Source organism: Hylobates moloch, unplaced genomic scaffold (genome assembly GCF_009828535.3).
Source record: "Hylobates moloch isolate HMO894 unplaced genomic scaffold, HMol_V3 SCAFFOLD_23, whole genome shotgun sequence".
NCBI classification, from domain to species: Eukaryota; Metazoa; Chordata; class Mammalia; order Primates; family Hylobatidae; genus Hylobates; species Hylobates moloch.
The window spans coordinates 7010727-7035934 of record NW_026652298.1 but is presented as its reverse complement, the minus strand read 5'-3'; the positions used below and the strand labels follow the sequence as shown (position 1 = coordinate 7035934).

Here is a 25208-nt window from a genome sequence, read left to right as displayed (position 1 = left end):
TTTATTGTATGTTATGCATATTTTGCCACAAGTTACAAAAAAATTTAAATCACTAGACTGATTTTTATCTCTCCTTAAATCACTTTCTCATTTCAAGAAGCATTCTTACTGCATACGAAATATTGAACTTAAAGTAAATATACAGATTCATTTCAGTTTATTAAGTATTTTTGCATACAATATTTTATTTGAACCAAGAAATTATATTACTTTAATATTGCTATCTGGCCATCAGCCTTTCTCTGCATTCCCGTTCAGTAATGAGAATAGTACAGCATATTCTGCATGTCAGAGGTAAGTAAGCAGGGATGGGAAAACACAGATGCTATGCTCACTGTGTAGAACTGCAGGAGCTAAAAGTTTCAGAAAGACTTATTTTTGCAGAAAGTGAGATTCTTGCTCAAGTGCTTTTTCCATAGCCTGAACAGAAGACAAAGGGAGACATAGGCCATAATTTGTCTCTACAACTCCCTTGTTGCCTTCCCCTGCATACATGTCATCATCACCACCACACATACCACCCACTGTGGTCTTCATAGGGAACTGGGTGCCAGAGACTACAATTTGGCAGTCATGGTGACACAGTTAACTCCAGGAAGTTAAAACCACTTAGGGTCCAGTTGGTATAGCAGGCACAATAAGCCTCCTAGAATCAAAGATTCAGAAGCAGTTCCAAGAGTCCATTTTAGCCATAAATACATCTCCGTTGCAGAAGGATACCAATTTAGTCCCATACAACTTGAGGACATTAACCAGACAATATGCAGCTCCTTGGTTATTTACCCATGCCACTCAGTAGCCAAGAAGGAGGACATTGCAGAGGTATTTGGCCCTTGAAAAGTTTAATAGAAAAGTAGTTTCCAGATTCTACTTGTTATTGTCACTTTCCTTTTTCCTAAACTACTCCCTTTTCCCCTGGGCCAACCACACAGATGCCAATGTGCATTCTCTCTGTCTCTCTGTCTCTCTCTGTCTCTCTCTCACACACACACACACACACACACACACACACACACACACACACACATACATCTTTAAAGCCAAATCCTTTGTCCTTGGTAAGGTTTTGATGTTTCACCAGGATATGTAGGAACTGGACCATGATTAGTTTTTTAAAAAATCTCATGTCCTACCAGGATATTTGTATGCCTTAAAAGATGCTCCTCAGTTGTTAAACTGTACTGTCACCTCCTTGTGGAGCTTCACAATCCTGAATTACACCAAGAAGAGGCTGCCTTAGTCAAATGGCCAGGAGGTTGTGGACTAATACCGGTAGTGGTCAGTACAAGTTATCATATGATGGCCAAGCCCTTTCATGATCCCAGCCCTGTCCTTTTTTCTGAAACTCCCATTTCCAAAAACCAAGATAGACTGTGAATACATCCATGGCTTGTTCTGTTTTCTCTGCCAGGCCTCACACTGTATAAAACAGACTCTTGTTGGAAAGCTGGCTGGGTGAGTGTGTATTAGTCCATTCTTGCATTGCTATAAAGAACTACCTGAGACTGGGTAATTTATTAAGAAAAGAGGTTTAATCAGCTCATGGTTCTGTGGGCTGTACAGGCTTGTGCTTCTGGGGAGGCCCAAGGAAACTTACAATCATGGCAGGAGGTGAAAGGGAAGCAGGCAGCCTTCACATGGCCAGAGCAAGAGAGAGAGACGGCGAAGGGGGAAGTGCTACACACTTTCAGAGAACTCACTGACTAACAACAGCAAGGGAGAAATCCACCCCCATGATCCAATCACCTCCCACCACGTCCCTCCCCCAGCACTGGGGATTACAATTCATCATGAGATTTGAATGGGGACACAGAGCCAAACCATACCAGAGTGCTTATTATGTTCCTGAAATAGAGGCACCTATACCCTTCAGAAAATTTGAATTTCTGCTTACAGCCCATGTATGCACTCAATACACTCTAGCACAATTTAGACCACTGCAACTAAAAAGGTGAAGGTTGAAGAGACTATTCTCAATGAGTTAAAAAAAAAAAAAAGTTTAGAAACCAGCCTGGGATAGGGCCTAATTGGATCTAAGTTTGTCTCACAGTTATTGTTCTTCCTAAATTTCTTGATAAAATTAACAGGGATAAGATGGCTTTGGAAATACACTGCATTACACCACCTTCATCCCAAGGGTGTTTTCTTAGGAAGCCACACATGGAGGACATTGCCACTCACAAAATCAGAAGCTTCTGTTGGACTTCATTAGAGGGAGGGAGAGACAGTTGCTCAGAACTCTCAGAACATGCAAAAATAGAGAAGGAGAGAAGCAGTTGTTTATAAACTTTCTGTTACTGGGTTTTGATTTTGTTTTCTCCAAAAAATATGTTCAAATTTTCCAATTGCTAGAGTAGACCTGTTGTCTAATTGGGTCTTCACTTCCTCCAGGAACAGCTCACCTCTGTGTGTAGCTGACTTGTGATGAGTGGGAGCACCAGGGTGAGGCATGCTCCCTCCAGCCATCCTAAGGGAAGGGTTTAAAGACAAGAAGGCTCCTGCTGGTGTGCTTCCCACAGAAGCTGCAACACATACACACACACACACACACACACACACACACACAAATGGGATGCAGACTAAAACACTAAGCCTTTCTCCTGACAACTGCTCAGCTTACATACAGGGTTCTCCTCACCTAGGGATTGGCTCGTCAACGTCTAGAGGCTCCTGGGCTGAAACAAACCCTATTCCTTTCCTCTCCACCCTCTGATTCTATCTCAGCAACTGCCGGGTTCAAAAATAATTCAACTAAATCAAAGTTTCCAAGAAAGTATTCTAGGATAACATTTCACTAAGCCTTCATTTGCCCTGTAAATGGGCAAACTTGTTTTGCCTCCAAAACAGTGATCCAACAGATATTGTATAAGAATTGGGCAGGCCAGGTGCAGTGACTCATGCTTGTAACCCCAGCACTTTGGGAGGCCAAGGTGGGCAGATTGCTTGAGCCCAGGATTCTGAGACTAGCCTGGGCAACATGGAAGCCCTGTCTATACAAAATACAAAAAAATTAGTCCGGGCATGGTAGCATGTGCCTGTGGTCCCAGCTACTCATGAGGCTGAGATGGGAGGATTGCCTCAACATGGAAAGTCAAGGCTGCAGTAATCTGTGATCACACCGCTCCAGCCTGGGCAACAGAGTCTCAAAAAAAAAAGACTTGAGCTAGTTGAAATGCCATGGAATTGTGTGCAAAGCAGCATCTGGAAAGGATACGAAAGGCCTATTAAGAGCTGGCAGGAGGCCTTTGTCACTTGCTTGATGACCCCATGTCTGTTACCTTCCCTTCTGTGATAGGCAGAATAATGGCCCCCCAAAATGTCCACATCCCCATTTCTGGCTCTTATGAAAATGTTACCTTACATGGCAAAAGGGACTTTGCAGATGTAGTTAAGAATCTTGAATGGAGAATATGTGCCACATTTTCTTAATCCAGTCTATCACTGATGGACATTTGGGTTGGCATTAGGAGAAACACCTAATGTAAATGATAAGTTAATGGGCGCAGCAAACCAACACGGCACATGTATACATACGTAACAAACCTGCACATTGTGCACATGTACCCTACAACTTAAAGTATAATAAAAAAAAAATCTTGAATGGAGAGATTCTCCTGATTATTTTAGTGGGTCCAATATTATCACAAGAGAGAGGTAAGAGAGTCAAAGTCAAAAAAGGAGATGTGCCCATGAAGCTGAATTTAAAGTGATGCATCTTGAAGATGAAAGAAGGGGCAGTGAGCCAAGAAAGGCAGACAGACTCTAGAAGCTGGCATAGGCAAGAAAACAGATTTTCCTTAGAAGCCTCTGGAACAAATGCAGCATTGCCAACACCTTGATTGTAGACTTCTGACCTCCAGAACTATAAGGAAATAACTCTGTGCTGATTTTAGCCATTAAGTCTGTGGTAATTTGTTACAGCAGCAAAAGGAAACTAATACTCCTCCCCTGCCTCCGTCATCCAAGGAGCCGACACCAGCAAACCATGTTTCCCACACCTCCTTGCCACTTGCCTTCAGTTCTGCTCAGCAATGCTTGTGGCTGACTTGTGATGAGTGGGAATGCCAGTGTGGGGTATGCTCCCTCCAGCCATCCTAAGGGAAGGGTTTACTCAAAGTCTAACTCCTATCCTGGTGTATTAGTTTGCTAGGGCTGCCATAACAAGTGCTGGAAAGACACTGGAGACTGGGAGGAAGACAGAAGCAAGGGTACTAGTTCCCCTTTCCTGCTCTGGACCATGCCCCAGCAGTTGTTATATCTCTTCGATGGTCTCAGTTCCTGTCCTTATTACCCAAGACTGCGGGCTCTAGAAACACCACCACCTCCCTTTCTCCCATCAACCCCATCTTTGAGTGGCTGTAGCTCTTCTAATAGCACCTTTATTATGAATTTAGCATATTAAACTCCTCCTATTAAAGTACCTGACGAGGGCTATGTTTTCTCAGCTGCGTCCCTTTGAGGCCCAGCCATATGTCTAAGGTTGGCTTCTTCTTATTACCTATACTAGTGTTGCTTGTTCACAGTGTTTAAGACGGGTGCTATATTTAAAATCCTCTCCCACACCTTTAGATCCCCTGGCAGAGTAACATTAACGGCTTTCTGGGGGATTGGCGGCATTTTCCCATCTTCACGCCCAGCTTCTGTCACCATAATGAACATGATAACTCCTCATGATGGTAGTTAACTTGTAATTTTATTAGTTTATGCAAATTGATATAATTCAGGTGTGGAGCAGTCAGATTTTTCCCGTGATCTAGTGACCTAGAAAAATTAGAGTGACAATATCATGAGGAATTCTTTTTTTTTTCAGTCAGCCTAAATTTCACTGGCAAATCAGAAAACACATTTTTTGATGTGTGAGATGAAAGCTCATTCTCCTCAATTTTACTTAGTTTTCTTTCTGCAGTTGAGGTAAATAGGCAAGACTGTATTCAAGACATCGGTAAATGAGAACATCATTTGAAACAACTCCATAGACTATTCCTTCTTCAGTTTTATTTGCCCAGGTCTGCAGTCATAACACTGGCCCCTGTAAGTAGAATCTCAAGGTTTAACTCCTTTCCTGGTGTATTAGTTTGCTAGGGGCGCCATAACAAGGTACCACAAATTGGGTGGCTTACACAACAGAAAATTATTCTCTCACCCTTCTAGAAGCTAGAAATTCAAAATCAAGGTGACACCAGGGTTTGTTCTTTCTGAGAGCTGTGAGGAAGAATTCATTCTATGCCTCTCCCCTATCTTCTCATTGTGTGCTGGTCTTGGTGTTCCTTGGCTTATAGAGGCATCACTCCAATTTCTGTCTGCCTTGATCTTCACATGGTATTCTCCCTGTGTGCCTGCATCCAAGTTTTCTCCAATCATAAAAAAATGTACATATTGGATTAAGGTCCACCCTAATGACCTCATTTTAACTTGATTACTTCAGTAAAGACCCTATCTCCAAATAAGGTCACATTCTGAGGTATTGGGGGATAGGTCTTCAAAATATGAATTTGACAGAAGGGACACAATTCAACCCATAGCATCTGATCTCCAAGGAAAGCCTTCTGGTATTCATGTCTTTAATTCAGGGTTTATATGCCTTCTACTTTTAATGTATTCACAGGTTTCTCCTGTGTCAGTGCCAAACACAAAACTCATTTGACCCAAAGGACTTTTTCTCTATTTTTAATGTTCTTTTCACTGAGAATTGGAAGATTGACTTTAGGAAACTTTTCCCTTTAACCTTGAACATACTAAGGCAGATTGAGGATACTCTCCTAGATTCCATTTATTATTATTTGCAAATTAAGAATCACAATGAACGGGTAATATAGAGTTGTGTATTCCTATTAGTCAAGTCCTTTGAAGTCAGAACAATGGTAAAATATTTTCAGGCTATGTGACAGGAGCAAGAATAGGTGAAACACTGCAGACCCAGGAAGACATCCAGTCATTACACACTGCTAACACAGAACTAGAACCACTATGATGGATGTTCCTCTTCTTTTCCCCAAAACCCCTTAATTAATAAATTAATTATAAATTTATAAATTAAGAAATTAATTTATTAAGTTCTTAAATAATGTGTTTTCCTACTTCATATTCATTGTTTAGTTTCGTTCATTCCTTCTAAACTTTCTGAGGGGAAATTGATTTTACAATATATAAAAAAGAAAGAAGGAAAAGTAGAGTGGACATACTTTAAATCATATAGAGAATCACTGATAGGCCTGGGACCAGACACAGAGTATGAGGCCTGGAGGAATGTCTGTATTTTCTATGATTATATGTGATAGATATTGACATACAAAGGCCCACTTGGCAAACGTATAGAACACCTTCCTTTTCTCACTTATATAAAAATAAAACAAAAATACAAAAGCATTGTTTTTTACAAGATCATAGTTGAAAGTGCTTAGGTCACAGCTCCTAAAGAACACATTCCTAGGGCAATCTAAACAAAACCAAGGCTACTATTCTCATGTTCATAAGCAAAAAGGGACCAACCATACAAAAGGAAAAGGCAACCAGCAACCATTAGTTTCATTCATGAAAAAAATTATTTCTCACTTCCCATAACCTCTACAATTCCTACTCTTCTGAAAAGGTATGTGCAGTGCATATATAATAGATGTATTCAGGGGAGAGTGTTATACTTGGATAAAAGAGTGGTTATGCACATTAGTTTGGGGGAAATATAGGATATTTATTGAGGAGGAAAACATTGCAGAAGAATGAATAGAGGTTCAGAATATTATTCCACTGCAGGTACACGTTTAGCTGGACACTCAAATGCCAAGTGACCAGCTGTATGGCTCAGGTACGTGGACCTCATAATCCAGCCTCATCAAATGAAGCAAGATGATCCACTTCCACAAGGAGCCTCTCACAGACTACTTTCCAACTGCCAGTCACTGAAGTGGTCATCTCCAGTTACTGTTTCCAGTCCTAGTCTAGTAATCCTAAACATCTTTAGAGCATCTTTTGTTTTTTTCTCTTATGCCTAAGTCATCACCACTTGACTCATTTATCATGTTAAAATACAGCAAGCACTTTTCATATATAAAGCCCCTTTGTTAAGACTAAGAACTGTGGCATGATAAAGGGTGTCAGCAAAAATCAGAGAAACAAATACTCCTTTGAGAAGCTTCAATCTTCTGTGAACAACACGCTAAAAACTAGTTGATTATAACCTTCAAATAGAAAACATTTTTACACCCGTGTCTGGGGAAGGAAAGAAACTACCTAGTGGTCTTGTGATGGCAGTCTATTCCTTGTTGGATCTTCATTGCATATTTAGTCATTGCAAAGGATCAAACGTATCAAAAAGTTTGGTAAGAAACCTTTCCTTCCTTTTCCAATTTCCCACATATTTTACAAACTTTGGCCCTTGAACACAAAAGCTGTATAAGCCTATTACTGTAAGCTTATTCTGCCCAAAAACTAGTAGACAGAAGCAATTTTATGTTCTAATCATAGCCTAAAATTGCAGTTTTTGAGATTTGGAACCAAGCTGAAAATTATAAGTCAGAACAAAAGATATTTCAGTCCTTCACGTCTGGAAGAAAATTAGCATTAATACCTGTAGTCTCCAACTCCATATGGACCAAATAGAGGGAAAAGCATGTAATTTCAGTTGCTTTCTTTACTATCTCATTACCCTACCCCCTCATATCCATCTCACATTCATTCTGTTTATATAAGCACATTTTTGTTTTCAGAACCCTATCACATACTAACTTTGAAATTCAGTAATGTATTTCAATTTAAGTGAGTTTTTTTGCTATTGAAAACCAACAGTTATTGGTATATATGACAGTCATAATAATAATATAAGGCTTAAGAGATGGCTCCAGTGTCAAACTGCTGAAATTCTAATCCCAGTGCCATCACCACTTGCTATTAAGCTGAGACGTATAAAATTGCCTTTTTTGTAAGTAGGTCAAAAAATGATCTAACATTTACAATTTCACATGGTTCAATTTAATTGAAGTCTCGTCTATCTGGAATAAGAGGAATAATAGTTACTTTGAGTAATTAATGAGATAATAAGTGTAAAGGATTTTGGTTGCATAATTACCTGTAACCAAAATAGCAAGTAATAAGTATAGCAAGGCAGAGCCTCTCAAATTTTAACATTCCTTGGAATTACCTGGGGATCCTACTCAAATGCAAATGCCAATTCAGTGGTTCTAGGATGGCGCCCAAGATTCTGCATTTCTACCAAGTTCCCAGGTGATGCTGATGCTGCTGGTCTGAGACCCCTCTTTGACTAGCAAGGTTATAGGATGGTTCCCTTCTCTAATAAGAATCACTTGGAGGGGCGGGGACAAGATGGACTAGAAGCAGCAGCTATCAAAGTCTTCCATCAAAAAAAACCATAAAACAACGTGCGAATACTGCACCCACAGCTGAGGTATCCAGGTTCTGTCATCAGAACTGACTAGGTGGCTGGCATGACCCACACAGAGGAAGGAAAAATAGTGTGCTGCAGCAGCCCACCCGAGAGCCACACAGGGTAGGGGAACCTCCACCCCCAGCCAAGGGAGGCGTGAGTGAGAATCCTACCCAGCCTGGGAAACCGTGCTTTCTCCATGGAAGTGTGCAACCCACGGATCGGAAGATCCCACTCATGAGCCCATGCCACTGGGGCATAGGGTCCCAACCATGGAGCCACACAGATTCTCAACAGCCACTCAGCGAGAATCTGCTTAAGCCTGCCAAGTTCCCCCGGGAGAGGGGCAGCAAGCACCACAGTTGCAGCTGCCTGCTGTCTAAGCCATTTGAGCTCCTTGCAGGGGGCGCAGCAGCTAACACTGGGACTGCTAGCTGCCTAACACACTAAGCTCCCAGGGTTGGGGAAGGGCGGCAGCCATCTCTGCAGCTCCAGCCCACGCCTTTCCCCTGCTGGAGCCAGGGAGACTGGATGGCTTGGACCCAAGAGGTGTCCTCCATAGCCCAACACACTGGCTGTGGCCGACTGCAGCCAGAGTGCCTCTTCAGGCCTGACCCTGACCCACCCCTCCTCACTGGGAGGGGCTTCCCTGCAGGAACTCCAACAACTCCAGCCAGGGGCTCAGGAACAAAGTCTGATCTCCCTGGGCCTGAGCCCCTGTGGGGAGGAGTGGCCACAGTCCCTGCAGACCAACAGACTTAGTCTTTCCTCCTGCTGGTTCTGAGGAATCCCGGTAGCCCAGATGAGTGGGTTTCCCCCCAGCAAAGCACACCTTCTCCACCAAGGGACAGCCAAAATGCTTTGTTAAATGGGTCCTGCTCCCTGTGCCACCCAACTTGGAGAGACCCTCCAACAGGGATTGTCAGATACCCTATACAGGAGTATTCCTACTGGCATCAGGACAGTGCCCTTCAAGGTCAAAGATCCCAGAGGAAGGAGCAGGCACCCATCTTGGCTGTTCTCCAGCCTCCTGGAGTGACATCTCCAGGTGCAGGAGCGAACCAGATGAATAGGGCCTGAAGTGAACCCCCAGCAAACAACAGCAGCCCTACAGAAGAAGGACCTGACCACTGAAAGAAAAACAAACAAACAGAAAGCAACAGCAACAGTACCAACAAAAAATGCTTCCACAAAAACCTCATCCAAGGGTCAGCAGCCTCAAAGATCAAAACTAGACAAACTCATGAAGATGAGAAAGAATCAATTAAAAAAACGCTGAAAACCCAAAAGGCCAGAGCGCTGCTTCTCCTCCAAATGATTGCAATGCTTCTCCAGCAAGGACACAGAGCTGGATGGAGGATGAGATGGATGAATTGACAGAAGTAGGCTTCAGAAGATGGATAATAACAACTCCACTGAGCTAAAGGAGCACGTTCTAACCTAATGCAAAGAAGCTAAGAACCTTGATAAAAGGTTACAGGAGCTGCTAACTAGAATAACCAGTTGAGACAGGAATATAAATGACCTGATGGAGCTGAAAAACACAGCACGAGAACTTTGTGAAGCACACACAAGTATCAAAAGCTGTATCGACCAAGCAAAAGAAAAGATACAGAATTTGAAAGCCATCTTGCTGAAATAAGGCATGCAGACGAGATTAGCGAAAAAAGAATGAAAAGGAATGAACAAAACCTCCAAGAAATATGGGACTACATAAAAAGACTGAAACTGTGATTGATTGGAGTACCTGAAAGAGACGGGAAGAATGGAACCAAGTTGGAAAACCACTTCAGGATATTATCCAGGGGAACTTCTCCAACCTAGCAAGACAGGCTAACATTCAAATTCAGGAAATACAGAGAACATCACTAAGATACTCCCCAAGAAGATCAGCCCCAAGAAACAAAATCATCAGATCCTCCAAGGTCAAAATGAAGGAAAAAATGTTAAGTGCAGCTACAGAGAAGGGCCAGGTCACCTGCAGAGGGAAGCCCATCAGACTAAGAGCAGAACTCTCAGCAGAAACCCTGCAAGCCAGAAGAGAGAGAGGGCCAATAGTCGACATTCTTAAAGAAAAGAATTTTTAATCCAGAATTTCATATCCAGCCAAACTGAGCTTCATAAGTGAAGGAGAAATAAAATCCTTTACAGACAAGCAAATGCTGAGGGATTTCATCACCACCAGGCCTGCCTTGCAAAAGCTCCTGAAGGAAGCACTAAATATGGAAAGGAAAAACTGGTACCAGCCACTGCAAAAACACACCAAAATATAAAGACCAATGACAGTATGAAGAAACTGTATCAACTTGTGTGCAAAATAACCAGATAGCATCATGATGACAGGATCAATTTCACACATAACAATATTTACCTTAAATATAAATGGGCTAAATGCCCCAATTAAAAGACACAGACTGGCAAATTAGATAAAGAGTCAAGACCCATTGGTGTGCTGTATTTGGGAGACCCATCTTATGTGCAAAGACACACACAGGCTCAAAAGAAAGGGATGGAGAAATATTTACCAAGCAAATGGAAAGCAAAAAAAAAAAAAAGAAAAAAGCAAGGGTTGCAATCCTAAGCTCTGATAAAACAGACTTTCAGCCAACAACAATCAAAAAAGACAAAGAAGGGCATTACATAATGGTAAAGGGATCAATTCAACAAGAAAAGCAACTATCCTAAATATATATGCACCCAATACAGGATCACCCAAATTCATTAAACAAGTTTTTAGAGACCCCAATTAAAAGACAGAGACTGGCAAATTGGATAGAGTCAAGACCCATTGGTGTGCTGTATTCAGGAGACTCGTCTCACATGCAAAGACACACATGGCTCAAAACAAAGGGATGGCGGAATATTTACCAAGCAAATGGAAAGCAAAAAAAAAAAAAAAAAAGCAGGGCTTGCAATCCTAAGCTCTGATAAAACAGACTTTAAGTCAACAACGATCATAAAACAAGTTTTTAGAGACCTACAAGGAGACTTAGACTCCCACACAATAATAGGGGGAAACTTTAACACCCCATCGTCAATATTAGACAGATCAACGAGACAGAAAATTAAGAAGGATATTCAGGACTTGAACTCAGCTCTGGATCAAGTGGACCATCAAGAAGTTTTTTGAAACCAATGAGAACAAAGAGACAGCATTCCAGAATCTCTGGGACACAGCTAAAGTATTGTTAAGAGGGAAATTTATAGCACTAAATCTCCACATCAGAAAGCTAGGAAGATCTCAAATCAACACCCTAACATCACAATTAAAAAGTCAAGAAACAACAGATGCTGGCGAGGCTGTGGAGAAATAGGAATGCTTTTACACTGTTGGTAGTAATGTAAATTAGCTCAACCATCATGGAAGAGTGTTTTACACAAGGATCTATAATCAGAAATACCGTTTGACCCAGCAATCCCATTACTGGGTATATGCCCAAAGGAATATAAATCATTCTACTATAAAGACATATGCACATGTATGTTTACTGCAGCACTATTTACAGTAGCAAAGACACGGAACAAACCCAAATGCCCATCACTGATAGACTGGATAAAGAAAATGTGGTACATATACACCATGGGATACTATGCAGCCATAAAAAGGACAAAGTTCATGTCCTTTGCAGGGACATGGATGAAGCTGGAAGCCATCATCCTCAGCAAACTAACACAGGAACAGAAAACCAAACACTGCATGTTCTCACTCATAAGAGGGAGTTGAACAATGAAAACACAGGGACACAGGGAAGGGAACAACACACACCAGGGCCTGTTGGGGGACGGTGGGGTGAGAGGACAGAACCTAGACGATGGGTTAATAGGTGCGGCAAACCACCATGGCACACATATACCTACGAAACAAACCTGCACGTTCTGCACATATATCCTAGAACTCAAAGTAAAATAATAAAGTAAAATAAAATAAAAAACAAGGACTCACCTGGAGCATTTGTTAAAAATACTGCTTCCCAGGCCCCTTCTTTTGAGACTTTTGCTCATTCAGTAGGTCTGGGACCAGGCCCAGGTTTTGGTTTTTTTTTAAACAAGTACCTGCAGGTGAGTCTCATTATGAGGAAAATATGATAAGCAGTATTGTAAACAAGAAGGATAGAAACCAAATTCTGTGTGAATTAAGAGTAGGAAAGAAGTTATTTCCAGCAGAGAGGTCAGAGAAAGCTTCCCAGGGGAGACAAACCTTGAAAGATGAGTAGGATTTGACACTAGAGAGATGTGGAGGAGAGCATTTCAGAGTGAAACTAGAATGAATGAAAACAGAGAGGGGATACTGTGGCACAGTGGGAGCCCATATAAGTAGTTCTGTTCATCTGGAGTATAGGATTCATGAAGGGGAAGATCTCAAATACCATATGAAGACATTTAGACTTTATTTTGAAAAAATTTGAAAGATGTTGTCTGTTCCTGAGCAGAGAAGTGACGTGATCAGAGCACCATGACTGTTCATGGATTGAAGCTGGGTCTGAGGGCTTAATGTGACAAACTCAGGATTAAGTCTTCCTTCGTCTCAGCTTCATTAAGGGGAAAATACCCATTAAACATCGAGGTGTTGTTGTGACAAGTGATTTTCTAAGGTAAAGTCCCCCGTCCGTATTCATGGGGGATTGGTTCTAGGCCCCACAGATACCAAAGTCTAGGGATGCCCAAGTCCCTGATATAAAATGATGTGGTATTTGCACCTAACCTATGCACATCCTCTTGTATACTTTAAATCATCACTAGACTACTTATAATGTCTAATGCAATGTAAATGCTATGAAATAGTTGTTATACTCTATTGTTTAGCGAATAATAAAAAGAAAAAAGTCTCTACATGTTTAGTACAGGTGCAATTTTTTAAATATTTTCAATCTGCAGTTGGTTGACTCTATGATTGTGGAATCCATAGATACCAAGGGCTGACTGTATTTGTTTTGTTAGTCATTTCAAAGAGAATCATCTGTGAACTGCTACGTGGAGCCCCACAGCAATGGAATGATGGCAGAGTCCTTTGCAAATCACAAGTAAGATTAATCCTCATCATCCACAGAGACTTCAAGAAATTCAAATGGGGGCCAGTTGCAGTGGCTCATGCTTGTAATCCCAGCACTTTGGGAGGCTGAGGCGGGCAGATCACCTAAGGTCAGGAGTTCAAGACCAGCCTGGCCAACATGATGAAACCCCAACTCTGCTAAAAACACAAAATTAGCTGGGTGTGGTGGCACGTGCCTGTAATCCCAGCTACTTGGGAGGCTGAGGCAGGAGAATTGCTTGAACCAGCGAGTCAGATGTCGCAGTGAGCCGAGATTGTGCCACTGCACTCCAGCGACATAGCAAGACTCTCTCTCTCAAAAAAAAAAGAAGGGTGAAACTCTGTCTCAAAAAAAAAAAAATTCAGATGGTGTCCTGAGAATTCCTTGCAGCTCACTCAAATCTAATTTCTCTAAGACACCTCATCTCTTCCTAAAACAGCATTTTATGAAGTCCATCCCCTGAAATCCAGAGTGATTACTAACTAAATAAGCCTGTCTTCAGGCCATAGCCTTTCAACTCAAGGACACCCATAAAACATCCTCTCTTTTTTCTAGAACAATGTATTATTAATGCATCAAAGTGTTTTAGCCTTCTCCAAAGAGAGTAATTGGATGGATGGATGGATGGATGGATGGATGGATGGATGGATGGATGGATGGATAAGTGAGTAGATTAATAAATATATGGATGGATGAATCAGATATTTACCCATCCCCCAAAGGTTATTAGAAAACTAAGCTTTATTCTCAAATTTCAAGCTCCAATCTTTCTGTTGTACCTCCCACCACATTGGTGACCCTCCTAGCTAGCATTCCTGCTGTACTGGCACCCTTTCTCCAGAATTATTCCCACCTGAGGGCCACTGGGCTTTCCCAGGGTCCTGCTAGGAAACTGTCTCTCTGCCCATTGTGATCTGCCGCTTGCTGAGGCATTTGCTGTCTAAGTGGTCATGTTTGGCCCAATGTCTCAGAGCCAGTGTTGTTCTGGTAACAATGAATGTTTTATTTCCCCTCGTTCATGGGATTAGATATTCAGCCAAGGCAGACTTCTCAAACACTGAAGTCATACCATCTTACACAGTTTTAAACTTTTTTTTTCCAATGGCAAATGAGATTCAAGAGCATTCTGAGAGGAGCTGGACTGGCCTGGATGATGCAAATTGACTAAGATTTGTGTGTACCCTGCACATTTCCTCATGACAATAAGAAAGGAAAAACTCTATTTCATGCTCCAGCAACCCAAAAGAATTATATAGTATGTAGGAATGTCCAGTGAAAAAAATTGATTTGAGGAAGGTAACTGTAGGACAAAGGTATTAATAATGACTTCTAAACCTGCAGTATTGAAGATGCCCTCCACAAGGCCCAAATACACATAAATATTTTTTTCAATGTAATACATGTGCACTTGGACATTTTTGCCTCAGAAATAGCAGGCACACGCAGCCTCTGGAATCCCATGTGTTCCACTGTGTACAGTACTTCTGTTGCAGCTGACAAGCATAAATAGTCCTGAAATAGTACTTTGTGCTTTTATTCTCTTTAATGCAAGTAAACACAGGCCATTGCTACCAAAGATGCTTAAGGCATTCTCAGCACTACTGATAACTTATTACAGGACATTTAACTTCTGTTTCTCTGTAAATCCCTCTGTAAAAAGGAAACAATACCAACTCATACAATAGAAAATAACAGCTGCTATTTGTTAAGTGCCAACTCTGCATGAGGCCCTTGGAACTGTACCAGTACCAGTATCCTTACGTCAACCTGCCAGCATAGTTTTATCATTGCACCCATTTTACAGATGAAAAGCACTAAAACTCAGAGGCTAAATCACATGCCCAAAGTCACACAGTGTATTAGGCCATTCTCGTATTGCTATAAAAAAAATACCTGAGACTGGGTAATTTAAAAGGAAAAGAGCTGTAATTGGCTCATGGTTCTGCAGGCTGTACAAGCATGGCACTGACATCACTGGACTTCTGGGGAGGCCTCAGGGAGCTTTTACCCATGGCAGAAGGCAAAGCAGAAGCAGGCACATCACATGGCAAAAGCAGGGGGGGGTGGAGAAAAAGAAAGAGAGAGGGAGGAGAGAGAGAAGGAGGGTGGGTGGGAGGGAGAGATACTATGTGGAAACTCCCAGTAGGCTGGTAGAAAAGTAAATGGGGAGACAGCCTACCATACACACTTCACTAATGACTCCTCATCAGTTATCTCCAACCTCACCCCTGGGATCTCAGTCTTCTGAACTCACTGTAATAAACTACAACACCTTCTCTCAGCTCTCCCAACTTCCACAACACTTACGTAAGAGTCCTTTTGTGGCCACCAGGCATATTTTGAACTTCTAAGGGGAGTTTTGGTAGGTAGAACCGGGGGCTTGACCACTGCCTCTCTCATGGCTGAATAAGAAAAGGGAAAGCATTCACCAGAAGACAATAATGTAGAATTTGAGAAGAGTGTTACCATCCTCCCAAAAATTGCTACACTAAGCACTATCACAAAGACAGTTTTAGGATTTTTCAGGCACCCTAGTCTACTTCACTAGGAAAAATAAATACATAGCAATTTCTCTCAATCACTTTTAGACAGGTTTTATCTCACCAACTTAATAAAATCACAAGGCTTTGTTCACAGGCATAATTTGCAGATTTGGGAATATGTTCATATATTTGATTCTTGATCAATATGTAGATTCTCCTTTAGCTACCACATTACTAGGAGGTCATCTGCAGTAATCCATCCATATATAAATTAACTCCACATTACCCAAGCCCTCTGAGTCTGGAGATATACTGCTAACCTCAGAGTTTGGGGGAGCTGGCCTCAGGGCTGCAGGGCAAGATGGATCACATTTGTTTAACTGCATGTTTGGGTTAACCAAAAGCCAGCTAATCAGAGCTACATGGTATTTAAGCGAATGCCTTTGTGTCTATAAAATAGATTCCTGAAAACTAAGTAAAACTTGTTTAACCAAATGTGCTGTTCTCATTAGCTCACTACGCTTAATGTTTGCTCATAAAAGCTGATTTTGGTCACACTAGTGGTCATCTAAGGGAAGGTCCATATCATAACAAACCTCATAATGACCAAACAGCAGACATATGAAAGAGACACTTCTGCATCAAGACCAGGGTCAAAAATGGAATGCTGGAGTCATGTTGCTTTACATGGCATCTTTACCCAGCCTCAGGAGCTGCACCAGTAAACTAATGTCATGGTTTTTGCTAGACTAAGAGTTAAGAAAGAAACAAGATACAACCTAATTACGTGATTTCTACCTGGGGTTAGAATAATCTTAGGAGCAAGAAAAGAAAATATGAGTGGAGTCAAATGGGCATATGTCTTTGATCTTTTTGTCTTCTTTTGCCCGTGGTATATCTCTTTTGCAACTTTCTTCATGATGGAAGAATATCCTTCCTCCTTTCTCTTCTTCTTTCCTTCCTTTTTTCCTTCCTCCCTTCTGTATCCACTATATACTAAAATTTTCTAACTCTTGAAGGAAGAGGGAAGAAAGGTGACAAAGGAAATACAACCTTGAAATTAAGCTCTGGGAAACAAAATAAGCATCCCACACATGACTCATGCGGAGAGTTTTGACTTCAGTTTGCATGTTTAGAGAGAGCCGTGGGTTTCAATCCCACCCAGAAGCCATCGATCAAGGAGAGGCTTTCTCTTTCTTCCACCCCTCCTACCTCATTCCTAACCTAATTGAGACCATGCCCTCCCTTAGAGACACTAAATAATTAGATGTGAACTCTCAAATGGCTGTGATTCATCCATGATATAGTTATTAGCAGTCTCACATTGCCCTTATTTTTCATGATAACCCCAATATGGAATAGTAAGCATAGACACTTAACCACTGCGTGGAGAGCCCCAGTGGAGAGAAGGTTGGAAAGCCTGCAGAGCTGCAGCAACTGGGAGCTGCCCCATGTGAAAGGTAACGTGGCACTGTGTTCCCAAGGAGATAGTAGCGGATTACCACTCAATGGCAGGGCGGACAACTTGGCTTTTGTTCCTATGGGTGTATTCATTGTTCTGATGCAACTGGCAGCATTTTTATGAGTCAAAAAAAAAAAAAAAAAAAGCCTGATGGTTGGAGATGAACTGGTCTTTGAGTCACAAAAAACTTCCTGATGTGTTTGTTCAACTGTGATTCTAAAACAGCTTTGTCTCACCTGAAATAGGGACTCAGTACCTTCAAGCACTACGGTTAGGAAGACTAAGATACTGAGATCTTAAACTGCCCGCTAATTAAACGTTACTAATCCACGTGACTTGCTCTGAGAGCAATAGTGGGAGTAGTAGTGGATGTACATATCAATATATCCAGCACAGAAAAAAAGCAATATTGTTGCTTTCTCTTCTTTCACACTGACACCTCATCACCTCACATCCGGATGGCTGCACCAGCTGGTCTCTCCTACCTCAAGACATGCAGCACTCGACAAATCAGCCTTAAGTACCTCTTCCATCATATCATCTCCCTGCTCAATAACCTAAATTCCTGCTTGCTGAAGCAAATCTAAACTCCATTATCAGGCTACTTAAGGCCCTCCCTAACTCGACCCTCCAATGTGCCTACCCAACCTTACTTTCTAGTAACTTCTAATATTAATTCACTGTGTGGTCCCCCTTAATCTCTCCCTTACTGTATACCACATGCATTTTTGTGCTCAGTTCTGTCATTGTCACTCTCCTTTACTGCTCTATATATGGAGAATGACCTTCATCAAATCTATGCATATAAGTCCTACTTAGCATTAAAGCCCCACCACCCAAAAACTTCATCCTACACTGAAGATGCCTCCTCTGAACTCCTACATAATTTATAGTCTGTCCCAAGAAGGTTACTATTTAATTATTGTGGCAGATATTGTAAATTTTCTGCCAGTTTCTATCATTCGCTTCTTCCTTTAAGTAAGAGAATATTTTGTTTTTTAGCTAAGCACATGGCTCCCAGCTAAGGGCTGTACCTCCTAGCTTCTATATGAGCATGTAACCTAAATTTTGCCATGAATGTGAGCAGAAATCAATTATACAATTTCTTCACATCCTATAAAAACAAAGACAGTATCTAAACAATTTTGGAAATTTTAATTCTAGTTAATTGATAGAACAAGTAGAGATAAAATCAATAGAGACATAAGAACACTTTTTTAAAAAAAGCTATAAGCCAATTTGACCTATTTGGTATTTATAAAACACTAGACCCAATAGGAGCCAAATACACATTCAACTTGTATGCTTATGAAACATTCGGCAAGACAGAACACTTACAGTTTGGCTATAAAACACATTTTAATAAATTTAAAAGATTGACATATAGAATATATTCTCTGACCACTAGAGAATTAATGAAGAAATTAATAAAAATAAGATATCTGGAAAAATCCTCAAGTATTTGGAAATTAAACAACATATATCTAAATAATTCATGAATAAATCAAAAGTCAATTGATTGGATTGAAGGATGCAAAGTATTGTTCCTGGGTGTGTCTGTGAGGCTGTTGCCAAAGGATATCAACATTTGAGTCAGTGGACTGGGAAAGGCAGACCCACCCTCAAACTGGGTAAGCACAATCTAATCAGCTGCCAGTGCGGCCAGAATAAAAGCAGGCAGAAGAACGTGGAAAGACTAGACTGCTTTAGTCTTCCGGCCTACATCTTTCTCCCATGCTGGATACTTCCTTCCCTCAAACATTGGACTCCAAGTTCTTCAGCTTTGGGACTCAGACTGGCTTCATTGCTCCTCAGCTTGCAGACGGCCTATTGTGGGACCTCACCTTGTGATCATGTGAGTCAATACTCCTTAATAAACTCCCCTTTATACATACATCTATCTATCATATTAGTTTTGCCCTTCTAGAGAACCATGACTAATACAGAGAGATTAGAAATTATGTTGAACTGAATAAAATAAAATAAAATTCAATATATCAAAGTTATAGGATACAGCTAAAGTGATGCTTAGAGGAAAAAGTTATAGCTTTAAACGCATATATTAGAAAGCTAGAAAATTCTAAAAAAAAATCTACGGCCTATCACTCTAAAAAGCTAGAAAAGGAAGAGCAGATAAATCCAAATTATGCAAAAAGAAAGAATAATAAAAAAGCAGAAATAAATGCATCATACAACATGCAAACAATGAATAAAATCAAAAGCTGGCCCTTGGAAAATGTCAATAAATGTTATAAAATTCTACCTACAGTGATAAAGGATTTTAAAAGAGAGAGAAGAACATAAATTACCAGTATTAGAAATGAGAGACATGACCACAGATACTACAAATACTAAAAGGCAATATTATGAGCAATTTTATGACAATAAATTTAACAACTTGGATGAAATGGACTAATTTCTCAAAAGATATAAACTACCAAAGCAATCACAAGAAGAAAAAGAATATATAAATAGCCCTATTCTATATTTAAAAATAAATTTATAATAAAAATTTTTAACTCTCCATAAAGAAAATTTTAGGCGCAGATAGTTTCACTGACAAAATTCTATAAAATATTTAAGGAAAAAATAATACTAGCTTTCAAAATTGCTTTAAGAAATGTGCCACAATTTACCTTATGAGGACAGCATAACCCTGATACCAAAAAGACATTACAAGAAAATAAAACTATAGAACAATAACCCTTGTGAGCATATAACAAAATATTGTTTATACAATGTTAGCAAATTGAATCCCATAATATGTAAAATGGATACTATATCATGACTAGGGGCTGGGTGGTATATCCCAGGAATACAACATTTGAATATCAATCATTGTAATTCACATTAACGGAATAAAAAAGAAAATTCATATAATTATCTTAATAATGGCTAAAAGGCATTTTAAAAATTCAACAACCATTTGCGATAAACACTCTCAGCAAACTAAGAGTTCTTTAATTGAATCTGTAAAAGATCTACAGACAACATCATGCAAAGGATGAAAGACTGAATGCTTTTCCCTAAGATTGGGAACAAGCAAGGAGAATGCTTTTACCACTTCTACCCAACATTTCACTGGAGGTTCTAACCACTGTAATAAAGTAAGAAAAATAAGTAGAAGGCATATAGATTCAAAAGGAAGAAGTAAACTATCTTTATTCACAAATGACATAATTATGTACATAGAAAACTCTTAAAATGATATTTCAATAGCTATTAGAATTAATAAATAAATTTAGCAAGGTCACAGAACGCAAAGTATATACACAATTATTACCTTTCTATATGTGAGCAAAAAACTATTGAAAACATATACAACAATGCATTTAAAATAACAGCAAAAATATGAAGTACATAAAGCAAAACTTAACAAAGACGTATACATTGAAAACTACAGAACACGGCTGAGAAAAATTAAAGATTGTAATAAGCACCATTTTCATGGAATAAAAGACATACTATTGTTAAGATGTCAGTTGTCTGCCAATTGATCTGTACATTTAACCAAATCAAAATATAAATTCTAGCATTTTTTTCTGAAAACTGACACGCTGATCCTAAAAATCATATGGGAATACAGAGAAGCCAAAATAATTTTGATAAAGAATGAAATTTGAGATGTATACTACTTGTTTCAAGAATGATTATAATGCTACAGTATTCAAGATAGTATGGTATTTGTATAAAGGTGGGCATATGTACCATTGGAACAGACACAGACCCATGCATACATGGAAAATTTATTTTAAGAAGGAGTCAGGGTAATTCAATGGGGGAAAAGATAGTCTTTTCAACAAATTGTTCTAGAACAACCGGATATCTACAAGGCGGAAAAATGCTCTTTAACCCTTATCTCTCAACATATATAAAAATTAACTCAAAATAGAAAACTGATCTAAATATTAAAGCTAAAATTATGATGTTTTTAGAAGAAAATATAAAAGAATATCTTTTGACACTTTGAGTTTTGCAAAGATTTCTTAGGTCATATAAAGCATGAATCAGAATATTAAAAGAATTCATCTCAATAATAACAATATAAGACAACCTACTTTTTCTAATAGTCAAAAAATTTTAATAAATATTTTATGAAACACTACAATAGCTTATAATCACATATAATGATGCTTAACATTACTAGTCATCAGGGCAATGCAAATTAAAACTACAATGGATAGGAGCTTAGGGTACGGGGACAAAAAAGGAAAAAACTGCAATGGATATCACTACATAGTTACTAGAATAGCTAGCTAAACATGTTGATAATAACTAATGTTGGTGAGGCTGTAAAGCAACTAGAATTTTCATACATTGCTAATGAGACTATCAAGTATTATATCCACTTTCAAAAATTGTTCAGCAGTCTCCTGAAGTTACCAAGACACACTTACCATATGATCCAGCAATTCCATTCCTGAGTATTTACCCAAGAGAAATGAAAACATATGCTCACTAAAATACTTGTACACATCTGTTTGTGACAGCTATGTTCATAAAAGCCCAAAACCGGAAACAACATCCATCAGTAGACAAATGTATAAACAAACTGTAGTGAATTTGTGACATAGACTACTACACAGCAACAAAAACTGATGAACCACTGATACACATAACAAAATAAATGAATCTCAAAAACAACACACAGGGCAAAAGAAACAAGATACAATGGAACATGGCGCAGGGTGCATTGTAGAGTCAGCACTGGCATAAAACTCAGCGTGAGTGTCTGTTTAAATTTACAACTTAGGCACCTGACTTATATCACCCAGCCTCAAAGCACTTGCTATATAATTCCATTTATGTGAAATTCTAGAATAGGCAAAAATAATCTGTAGTGATAGATATCAAATCAGTAGCCACCTTAGGCCAAGAGTAGATGGCATTTACTGCAAAGGGCCTGAGGAAATGTTTAGGGATGATGGAAATGCCATTGTCTTGATTAGGGTGGTGGTTCAATGGGTGTAAGCAATCTGCCAAAGCCCATTAAAGTATACACTTAAAATAGGTGTATTTTATTTTCTGTAAATTATAACGCAATAATACTGACTCAAAAAAAATTTTTAAAAAGGCATTGCTCATGCTCCACTTTCACCCCTCTTCTGCCTAGCTGTGTGGGCTGAAATGTGAACGAGGCTGGGATAAGCCAGCTTCAACCACAACAGAGCAACAGGTAAAGGAACCTGGATCCCAGCAGCCTAGCTGCCCCCGAGTGTGGGACCATTCATTCCTGGAGAGAAACAACTCCAATCTTGTTTGAGTCATCACATTTTTGAGTCACTACATAACACAGCTTAGCCTTATCCCCAACTAACATAATTACATATAATTGAGTATCAGTTCCTTTATGTGTATAAGCCTTGTCTATTCCAAATAGACTAAAACTTCTTCATAAGACAAGCCTGGAGAAAAATAAGCCTTAGTCCCCAGATCACTTAGAAGATACAGGCTCATCAATGGTAGCCATTCCCCACACTTCTATCACCCAGATGTCTCATGTGACTGAAACCCTGCAGTGGTGGTCAGTGTATTCTGGCTGGCTGAGTAGTGCCTTCTTTGTCACAGGAATACCCAACAATTAAGCAAACATACTGGAATCATTTCATGGTCTCTTGCAGAAAGAAAAAGAAAAAAAATTAAAGAACTAACAGTACATGTAGTCAAGAACACAATAAGAACATGATGAATTCTCAAAAAAAGGCTAACAACATAATATTGAAAAGGTAATGGAGTCCATATGACACCAAAATAATCAGTTCAAGAGAAAAATAAAACTGTTTAAATTATCAAAACACTACCAATTTTCAAAACACTGCCCCCACCCACCCACCCACCCACACACACACACACACACACACACACTGATTAAAGCTTTAAACTTTTAATTCATTCTGTTGTTACTACATAAACAATACACCCTAATGACATTCTTCCCATTAACCTCTTAGAACCTAAATTCACATCTACTTTAGAAGACTGGAAGAATAGAAGGATGATAGAGGTTTTTCCAAGCAGCAGGCGGTAGCAGTAGTTTTAGTGTCACTCCTCTAAAAAGGTTCAGTGAAGTGAAAGAAGGGGAGGGGGGGCAAGTTAGTATCATAAACTGATGAATGGCTCTTTCTTTTCTCACTGAGCACCTACTGTGTGCAAAGCCTCATCCAAAATTCTAAAAAAAAGAAGATTGGTGAGCCAAAGCCACTGTTTATAAATAGTAGACCTGTGCCCAACTTTTATAAGAGAAGAAGCTCTTTGTTAAGTTTGTTACTTTTTAAAAGATTGGCAAAATGTCATTTTAGGGCTCAGGCATGAGTATTTTTCTCAGAAGATGCTGGTCTAAATCTTTTTGTGGCATCTACCGTCACTTCAGGAGTTGGAAGTTTTTCTGTATAACTCACTAAATGAGTAAAGCGATAGAATAAGATGAAAAGTCATGAAACCCAAGGACATTTGAACTCAATACAGCGAAATTATTCAATGTTATTTTATTAGAAACTTTTTCACTAGCTTATTCATTTAACAGAACTTACTATAGAATGCAGAAAGTTTCCTGTTTTCACCTCATCATATTTTGTTTTAAAAAATTAAACTACTGACCAGGAGATATTTAAAATGTTTAACTTACTAAAAGTTAAAATAAAGCACAAATTAAGAATTCACTGATAGAATACAGTCATTTCTATTCCTTCCTTGTATATAAATGTCTATATTACCCATTATTAGCCAACTTTCAATGAACAAAACTGAAACATACAATCTTTCCGTTCTTAAGATTCCCTCTTGTCTCCAGCCTCATTTTTTAATCTTATCTCTGAGAACATAGAAAAAGAAAAAGAAAAAAAAAACTAAACACTTGCATTGTATTAAATCATAGGTGTTGAGAAAAACCTTTGCTGTCTTAGAAACATCCCAAGTATGCTTACAATAGTAGTTTTTTGCAATGCAGTTCATTTATTTTTAAAAACACAAAGTAATGAATGTAATTGCTAAGTAACCACTAGCAAGGTTTCATTTCCGTGTCACTTTAGGAAACAGAAGGAAAATACACTCTCATACACTGGAAGCACACATACAACTCCACCTTCTTTTTACACTTTCTTCTCAGATTGGCTAGAGTTACACAACTGACCAGGTACAAAACTCCTGGCAAAGAGATGTATTTGAGGTCATAAATCAATAACTCCTCAGGAGGCCTATAGGAAAGAGCCCCTTACCATTGGCACTGCTCCTCATCTCTTCCCTCCCATGCCCCTTTGGGGTGGCACATATATTCTGTTTTTATTTGTTTGTTTTTCTAAACTCTTGTCATTTTATTTCTGCATGGAGTCTTTTTAGTTAAGCGACTTTTTTTTATATGTACTTTAAGTTCTAAGGTACATGTGCCCAACGTGCAGGTTTGTTACATAGGTATACATGCGCCATATTGGTTTGCTGCACCCATGAATTGGTCATTTACATTAGGTATTTCTCCTAATGCTAACCCTCCCCCAGCCCCCAACAGGCCCCGGTGTGTGATGTTCCCCACTTGTGTCCATCTGTTCTCATTGTTCAATTGGGGTGGCACGTATATTCTTTCCTGAGCAGGAGCAGCTAAAGAGGGAACTTCTGCTCTCCCATCCCCCTTTCATTCTCTGCCCACCTCTTCACATGCTACCCCCTGCCTCCAACGCCAGTGGAGCAGAAACTGTCCATTTCATCATCTGAGTCCAGGACTTAGATCGGCTTGATACAGGAGTGACTGTGCCCTGAAAGCAGGAGCCCTTGCATGTTCTTCCAGCTTCCATATAGCATGCCAGCCAAGGCCAGTCTCCAGGGCTCACCTCTTTCCCTCAGCCAAAACCAAGTAGCTCACTCTC

General features: G+C 39.7%; 1 long non-coding RNA gene across 1 annotated transcript in view; it reads right to left on the bottom strand.

The window, feature by feature from the left end:
- LOC131382388 (uncharacterized) overlaps nt 1-25208 on the bottom strand; it is a 355345-nt gene that overhangs the window by 329538 nt on the left and 599 nt on the right. The window lies entirely within an intron of this gene.